This window comes from Ascidiella aspersa, chromosome 8 (genome assembly GCF_963924565.1).
Source record: "Ascidiella aspersa chromosome 8, kaAscAspe10.2, whole genome shotgun sequence".
NCBI classification, from domain to species: domain Eukaryota; kingdom Metazoa; phylum Chordata; class Ascidiacea; order Phlebobranchia; family Ascidiidae; genus Ascidiella; species Ascidiella aspersa.
Genome location: NC_139454.1, coordinates 14,564,670 through 14,573,966, shown reverse-complemented (window position 1 = coordinate 14,573,966; position 9,297 = coordinate 14,564,670). Strand labels below are relative to the sequence as shown.

The 9,297-nt window shown below is 35.8% G+C and overlaps 2 non-coding genes across 2 annotated transcripts; both read left to right on the top strand.

Annotated features, from left to right (window-relative positions):
* Nucleotides 1–2,480: 2,480 nt before the first annotated feature.
* Trnaa-ggc (transfer RNA alanine (anticodon GGC)) lies at nt 2,481–2,555 on the top strand. Its single transcript has one exon. It is a non-coding gene; the product is annotated as a tRNA-Ala (tRNA).
* Nucleotides 2,556–2,834: 279 nt separating this feature from the next.
* On the top strand, nt 2,835–2,909 carry Trnaa-ggc (transfer RNA alanine (anticodon GGC)). Its single transcript has one exon. It is a non-coding gene; the product is annotated as a tRNA-Ala (tRNA).
* Nucleotides 2,910–9,297: the final 6,388 nt, after the last annotated feature.

The following is a 9,297-nucleotide window of genomic DNA, read 5'->3' as shown; positions in this document are numbered from 1 at the left end:
CGATGAAACACATTTCAAGCAACCAGCGAACGCTGACATCAAAATCCTCCTTGCCAGTTCAGGCACAAACGAAAATTTTCTCGAGGAATCAGGAATCGAACCAAAAACAATTGCGCAAATGCGTTAAATGATCGGACAATTTCGCGTCCAATGCTCCATAAGCATTTCACAACAGCTGAAACACAACACACGAAAACAATTGGAAAATAATGTCATTCCTATATATTCGAAATGACTGCAAAACCTTTGCAAAGGGAGTATTTGTCGCAACACGTCAGCACATCAAATTAATTCTTTGTTTTATCGCCTTAATGTTGCGTCATGAAAGTTTTTGTTTAAATTCGATTGCCGATATCTCTTGCTAGAGTTTGCAACGAATGCCTTGTTACACCAATTTTTATGCGTCAGAGCTGTATGTGATGTTACGTATATACGTTTAATGTGAGCGCTTTGTTTTGAAATTCGCCTTATTGTCAACAATCCATTATTTTTAGAATCGTCGCCAGTTACGTCGCAATGTAGATCGAAGCGCTTTTGTTCAAGCCATATTGGGACAAAAATATTATTTCCGTCTATAAGAGTCGAGAGAAAAAGGTTTAGACCACGCCTTGTTATCACGTGATATTTTGTTAAGTATTATAAGAATTAATGACGTAAATCTTTCTTTATCGCAGAAATTTTCTTAACTGATTCTCGTCTATAAATAGCGTGTTCAATCAATATAAAAAAGAGAGAGAGATATGAGGCTTTTATAGCTACTACTCAGACAGCAAACTCGAGTGCTTTTGTGACTGAACCAGAGAGAGGCTTTTACAGCTTTGACTGAAGACAGCAAAATTGACTGTTCATGTATCTGAAGTAAAGGAAAGAATTGGACCTGTCTGGCCTCACGAGGCCATCTCAAATCTTGTAGGAGTGTGGTCGATTCATCTTGGCAATTATATACAAGAAGACTCATTAATCGGACCCATACCCCCCTCAACTTTAACCAAAACACACACTTCAAAGAAACATTACAATCTTCATTACCAGGATTAACATTTTAGACGCAAAGGCTTGGCATAAGTTTTTCAAAGTCGAATATTGGACAAGATTAATAAGTGTCAGTGTGTAGTGCTGCAACTAGACTACAATTTTTGATAGCCATAATAGGTTAAAAGGACAAAGATGTGGAGGCTGTCTCGCGCTAATAAGCGACAAAGGGGCACTTAGATTGCAGCGAAACAGATAACGTCAAAGCGTTGCATTTTGCTTTAAAACGCCAGAAGCCAGTATGCCAAACTAATATGCATACAAAACCTTAACGTCTCCCTGGCCATCGGATGTTAATATGCAATTATAAAAACGGTTTAATATGTTTCCATCAGTCTTTAGATTTCGCAGTATACCCAGTTCTTTGGAATTTAAAACGTCACCTTGAAATTGTGTGCGCAATCTAAATTTTTATCTGAATCAACAAATACTGAATACAATAAGAAACAGTCTAATAAATTCTAAAATCGTTTTAAGAAGGATATGTAATGTTTGAAATTTGCAAAATATTTTGACTATATAATTTTGTAAAACCAATCAACTATTTATACAATGAAGATAATAAAATGATTTTTATATTCACATGTAAACTAAACAAAATCGGTCATGGAATGCTAATTACTAGGGTGGCCATATTTTTTACATAATCTCAAATAAACAATATAGTGGTTTAAAAAGACCGGAAACGTCATAACGTTTTTAATTTTTTAAGAAACTTATTGTTTTCACGAGAAACAGTGCGCAAACAAGCAGTTAAATTAAGTGTTTTCAATTGTTTATACCGTGTTCATTGTTCGAATTTAAAAAACGGATTTTGTTAATTGCGCCTCAAATAGTTTTTAGAGTCTATAATCTGGTACTCATAACGTTAAACTTTAAAACTTAACATATTCGGCTTTCATCTTTAAAATTTATTTTTATTATGTTAATTGGGTTTATAGGTTCAAAATTATGAGCGGGTTCTGATTTTTCGCTATAAAATAGTGTGACGTTATGTTATTTGAAGCTCTGTACACCTACCTAGCGACAGTAATATCTAGCAATATACCTCCCTTTTGTAGTTTTGATAATATGCTACCATAAAAACGATACTTCGAATCCCTTGTTTGGTTTTCAGGGGTGGACAAGCCAACAATCGGGTGGTTTTGTGGGAAATTAATTCAAATAATTGATTTGAACTTAGATAAAAAAAATAGAATGTTGTAGATTTTTGAAACATATGTACACACATATATGTGTGCTTACAACTGAGATCTAGCCCTTCTGAAGCTGCTTTTTGACCACTTCAGAAGGGCTAGATCTCAGTTGTAAGCACACATATATGTGTGTACATATGTTTCATTGTATTATGATATGATACTGGCGATCCCCTTCGTTATGAAGCTGCTTGTACTAACAGATTGAGCAAGCATTGGCGTATGGTTGTTTCTCGACTCGTTCCCTTCTGAGCCTGCATAGCTCAGTTGGTAGAGCGACGGTCCCGGCTTGACCGGAGGTCGTGAGTTCGAACCTCACTGCAGGCTAGTTGTTTTTCTAGTCTGCTCTGCTTGCATCATTGATCGACAGATTCGGTGAGTCTGCAATGGCTTTTCGGTGTACTAATAATACGTAAGCCGTTATCGTTGGTCAAAAAGCAGCTTCAGAAGGGCTAGATCTCAGTTGTAAGTACACATATATGTGTGTACATATGTTTCATTGTATTATGATATGATACTGGCGATCCCCTTCGTTATGAAGCTGCTTGTACTAACAGATTGAGCAAGCATTGGCGTATGGTTGTTTCTCGACTCGTTCCCTTCTGAGCCTGCATAGCTCAGTTGGTAGAGCGACGGTCCCGGCTTGACCGGAGGTCGTGAGTTCGAACCTCACTGCAGGCTAGTTGTTTTTCTAGTCTGCTCTGCTTGCATCATTGATCGACAGATTCGGTGAGTCTGCAATGGCTTTTCGTTGTAGATTTTTGTGTTTTTTTTGTGGTTTAAGGGTTGGGGTAGCATTTTTTAAAGGGCGTTTGAAAAAAAAAATTAAATATTGTTTTGGTAATGAAACATTTACTCCCGGGTGGAGAATGTTAGTTTTGTTTATCGTTTTTGGTTTCGAGGAAATGAAACACATTCTTTTTTTTTTTTTTTACTGCATTTTTTTTTATTAATAGGGGGGTAATAAGTTTTTTTTGTTTATTGGGGGGTAATCAATAGGCATTTTTGTTTTGTAAAAATATTGGCATCTACGTCAGAAGTGAAGGCAGTAAATTTTCGGCCCATATTTGTTTTTGCTTGCAGAAACATGACAAGGGAAAGTACAACTTGCAAAGCGTAAAACGAATAAACCAAAGTAGGCCTATAATAAATAATAATACAAAAACCAACCTGGTAGATAACTATATTTATAATGACCCAATTATTGAATTACCCATGAAAATAAGGCCCTGAAAAATACCCCATGACAAAATATACAACAACCGCAACCCCGTCTAGTTCTTTTATGTTTTTTTTGGTTTGTTTCAGACCGTTTTTTGTCCAGAGTTTACAGGAAAACTATAATTTGGAGAGACTTTAAATGTCCATACAAGATGGAGGCGTATATGTAGATGAGCCTTTAAGGGTTTAGAAGTCTATTTACCTGGGGGCCTTCAGCTGGGGGTATAAATTGGAAACAAAATATGACGTCATCGCAAAATTGGTTTTAGCTCTGTACTCCAACCTAGCGGTAGCAATATTTCCCAAAAAGGATATGGTTGAAACGAAACCGGCAGACTGTCTCGGGTTACGCGACAAAGGGGCACTGTTAAATCAGCGAAACAGATTCCGCCAAGGGAGTAAATTCTGCTTTGAAACGCCAGACACAAGTACGTCAATACTTACAGCCGAATCCTAAACATCTTCCCTGCCATCGGCTGTTATCTGCAATTACGAAAACTATCCATTATGTTTTTATAAGCCTTTAGGCATTTTTATTTTTATCAGTAATGCATTAAGCAAACCATATAATAAATTCTGTGAAACGTATAACGTCACTCTAAAAAACATGTACTACGGTATATTATGGATTCTACACTAAAAGCTAACATTGTATAACGTTGCAACCCTAGTATGATTTAGCTCGTTTTAAGGGAATCGTTGCGCAATTCTATAAGATTTACATAAGTCAACTCTGTATCTCATGCGGCCCTTTGTAACAAACTTGCCCATTTTGGTTTAAATGCTTAAAAAACGATTTTCAATTGAAAAATTATTTTTTCAAATTTAATGTCACAATAATATGTCAATTGCAGTCTTAGGATTTTAGGAAAACAGTTGGGCGCACAAAAGTTTGACGTCTTTTTCGCAGCTGCAGTGTGGGGGAGTAGTTTCTACTGCTCTGTTGTGAAATGATCTTTGGTTGGCTGCATTATCTTGAAACTGATGCCTGGCCGCCCTAAACAGACACCGCGTAACGCAATATAATTACTGTTTATTGTCGCGTACAAACTGCATTGATGTGGATCTAGTGACCTCAAATGTACCTCATTGGAACAAAAATATGTAATGAATAGCGAAACATACTAAACGAAAGGAATGAGGCTACGCTTAATCGGAACCGGAACCTTTCACGCCCTTGCGATTACACAACGTTTATTTATTGCTACAATATCATGAAAACATAATTATTCGCAAGGATTAGGATGAAACAAAATTTTAAATTTGAACTGGAAAAATTAATTACACAAAATCTGCAAAAAAAACTTTCGCTTGCAATGGTAGAATATAATGGGCAACTATAAAATGAATTCAGTCTTTGAATCGAATGCTTAAAGTTTTTTGTGGTCTTCGAAATTTCGTTAAGCACCAACAGGTAACGGTCCCCCAAATTTCTCCAGCGATTTCCCAAATTTTGGACTTGCAACTTTTTAGTATTTAAATGAAACACTTGCGGTCTCTTAAAACTACTTAGCGGTCACCCAAACCAAACCTTAAAAAAAAAACAGGCCAAGGCTGTCATTTATAATCGAATTTAAACTAGAATCGTTATTTTGTGGGCATAAACCTGAAGTAGAGGTTATGTTATCATTTGCGGTCGGGGGTTTATTTTGTAATATATTCGCATTTTGACTTTCTGTAGAATCAGTTGGATCTTGAGTATTAGTTAAAATCTCTGTGCCTATATTACTTTAAAACGCCAGAAGCCAGTATGCCAAACAAATACAGAAAAAACCTAAACGTCTCCCTGGCCATCGGATGTTATATGCAACTATGAAAACTGTTTTATATGTTTCCACAAGCCTTTAAAATTCTCGCAGTATAAACACTTCATCGGAATGTATAACGTCAACTTGAATTTATGCGCAATCTAAATTTTTATCTAAATAAACAAATGCGTACGGCAATACGGTACGAAACAGTCTTAATGAATTCTAGACTAAAATCTCACAGTTTTAAGAAGAAAATATAATTATCGAAACTACGCAAAATATTTTTACTGAAATGGTAAAAGCAATCATCTAAATCAGTGGTTCTCAACTTTTTTTCTTTCGTGGTCCATTTACGTTGCAAAAAAATTCTGTGGCCCAATAGTTTTTTAAAAGAAAAAACTGTAAAATAGGTTAACTACAAAACACAGCAGACCATATTTAAAACAGATTATTTATTCAACCGGGCGTATTCAACCTGAGATACTTGCGGCTGAACAATAAATTTACATTACTTTTTAATTCCTTCGCAAGCCATTATTCCTGTAAAATTAAATATGGCGACACAAATGAAACTAAATCTAGCTTTTTTAATTGGTCTGTGGCCAACCTCAAATGTTCTTAAGGCCCACCAGTGAGCCATGGCCAACTGGTTGAGAACCGCTGATCTCAATTATACAATAAAGACGATAAAAATATAACAGAGCGAAATCTGTCGTGCAATACTATTTACTAGGGTTGCCATGTTTTTTTACATCATCTCTGATAAACAATATAATGATTTAAAGGGCATAAAAATGTCGGAAACGTCAAAACGTTTTTCGAGTTTTAAGAAACTTGCTGTTGTCACGCGAAACAGTGCGCAAACAAGTAGCCTAAGTTAAGTGCTTTATACCATGTTCATTGTTCGTATTTAAAAAACGGATTTTGGTAATTGAGCCTCAAATAGTTTTGAGGGTCTATAACAGCGGTTCCCAAACTTTTCTAAAAATTTTGCCTGGCGGACCCGTTGCAATTATTTTGATATTTCACGGCCCTATAAAATTTCAAGGGTCAGTTGACCCATATTTCTTGTAATACACTAGTGCAGTCACGATTCTTTCTAATGTAACAACCTTCGAACTCAGGGTGGTCCATGGTTGACTGCATCGCGGGTCCCAATATTTCTTGCATATTCTTTGCGGACCACATAAAGTAGGCTAAATGCGTACCAGGAGCGGATCAACGTTTTTCGTTTGGTCGAGGCATGAAATTTTAGATAACGTCACAAAGTAATATGGAAAGACAGATACGCTTCAGAAACTTGCTTCTGTCGACGAACTTGTGCGAAAATAAAATCGAATGTTATGAGACTGGGAAAACTGGTGTGCGCGAAGCGCGAAAAATTTGCGTATTTGTCAAAAATTTTAATTAGAAGACTGCATTTTATAAGCGTAGAATGTTCGCGCAAAAGAGATCGTTCATCATGTTTTCCGAGAGAATTAGCAAAAGAAAAAGGCACGCATAATGCAGTGCATAGCACTTCCGTGATCTGAAGAGAGGCACTGCTTGGCGCTGCCTCACTTTGCGTATTTCAATGATTTTGACAGTGTTGTAAACAAGCCATTTTAAAATGACTTAAGTCCCAGTCAAGTTATTTGCAAAATAACTTAAGTCCAAGTCAAGTCTTTTTGAATAAATAACAAGTCAAGTCCCAGTCAAGTCATAGTTAGAGCAAGTCAACTTCAAGTCATGTCCTTGTCATAAAAATAAAACGTTAAACTCTTAGAATTTTTAAACTCGCAAGAATATGGACAATAACTCAACTAAAAAATAAGGAAAACGGAACATATAGCAAGCAATTTGTTTTTTGTGCCAAAATTTGGACAAATAGCTCACTTTTATAAATAAAATACTTAAAGAAATGCTTTATTTCAACCCAAGTCATTTGTTCAAAAAACTGAAGTCAAGTCAAGTCATTTGTCCGAAAGACTTAAGACAAGTCAAGTCATTTTTCCCAAATGACTTAAGTCAAGTCAAGTCATTTAAAAACAGTGACTTAAGTGCACTCAAGTCAAGTCATTGACTTAAGTCATTACAACACTGGATTTTGACCGCGTGAACGCTTGATATGACTAACACAACAGAAATAGAAGAAAAAATAAAGCACGCTTTAGGTATAGAAACGTAAAATTTGCGGTAGAGATATAACTGATATAACTTTTGCTTTGTCTTCACATTTGCGCACGAGTAACTAAGAATAATTGTTTTATGGCGTACCTTTGTGACGCCAATCTAATGCCTCAAACTCAAAACAAATATCCTGGATCCGGCCTTTTAACAAGTATCCTGGTTCCGGCCTTTTTTTCGTAGTAATTTTACGAATGGGGCCTCCGAAAGCTCTTAAAAGAGTTATTTGGGCCGCCACAAAAAGGTTTGCCGACCAATGTTCTAACTAATGCAAACGATTCGCTGATAGCAGGTAGTATACAGCATACATAATAGATGCTTTATGATGTCACAATAGACATCATAAAACACGCTATGATCGAATAATAAAGCATAACTAAAGACAATGAAGATGACAGATAATGTTTAAAACAAAGACTAATGTTAAAAAACGTAAAAGACTAATTCTCCCTGCGGACCCTCTGAAACTGCTGTACGGACCCCATTTGGTTCGCGGACCCCAGTTTGGGAACCGCTGGTCTATAAAATGGTACACATAAAGTTAAACTTTGAAACTTAAACTTTGATGTTCGGCTTTCATCTTTAAAATTTATGTTTATTATGTTAATTGGGTTTATAAGTTCAACATTATGAGCGGGTCCTTTTTTTGCTATAAAATAGTGTGACGTTAAGTTATTTGAAGCATTCTACGCCTATAGCGACAGTAGTATCTAGCAATATATCTCTTTTTTGTGGTGTTCGCCAATATGCTATTTACGTAAATCAAATCGCAAGTAAACCATAAAAATGATAATACGAATCCCTTGTTTGTTTTTCAGGGGTGAACAACCCCAAAATCGGGTGGTTTTGTGGCAATTAAATACAAAAAATTGTTTTATAAGAAAACTGTACTTAATGCGAATTTAGATAAAAAAAACTGGCCAAGAAGGTTGTAAATTTTTTTTGAAAGGGGGTTGGAAAAAAAATTTACATATTGTTTTTTTTTAATGAAATATTTACTCCCGGGTTGAGGGAGAGGGGTTTAAAACAACAAGCGTTTTTTGTGGAAAAAAATTTGCATCTACGTCAGCAGTAAAGGCAGAAAATTTTCGGCCCATATCTGTTTGTGCTTGCAGAAACAAATCAAGGAAAAGTTTTGATATGTGTAGGCTATATGTCCATCAAAAGTTTCTTTGCATCTGTAAAGTGATGGGTGAAGGCAAGAAACATTTCGGCCCATATCTGTTTTTGTTTGCAGAAACAAGCCAAGAAAGTACAACTTAATATAAATCGTAAAACGAATAAACCAGAGCGTAATTTATAATATTACAAAAACTAACCTGGTAAATAATCTATTTATATTGACCCAATTATTGAACCACCCATGAAAATAAGGCCCTGAAAAATACCCCCTGACAAAATATACAACAACCGTAACCCCGTCTAGTTTTTATCTAGTTTTGTTTTGTAATATTTGTGTACTTCAATAGGGCCGTTTTGCTCTCGATGTAGTGCTCGACGGCGAAAATGTGCAGTTGTGCTAATAACATACCTAAAAAAAAAACGTACTGAAAAAGCTGAGTTAGAAAATATTTGCAGCGTCGTTAAAATAGGCAAAATATGTTTAAGCCTAAAATATATTACGAGCTTTTTTAAATAATTTATTTTTTCCAAAAGAACGAACACTTTTTTACGTACAGATTTAATTCGCACAGCTTCTCCTTGTTTTTGTCCTCTTCCAATGTTTATAGACTTTGTCCAAGTGCATTTCTGAATTTTGACAAAGAGTTGATTCGATCATTATCACTTTCGTCATCTTTGGTTGTTGACTTAGAAGTCAAGACAGATTTTACCATCATAATTTGGCCCAGATGATATTGCTCGAGCCTGCATCTGTTCTGTGTTTTAATTCTTTTCATGTCTCACAGTCGGCGCTGAAAAAAAAGGCTGAC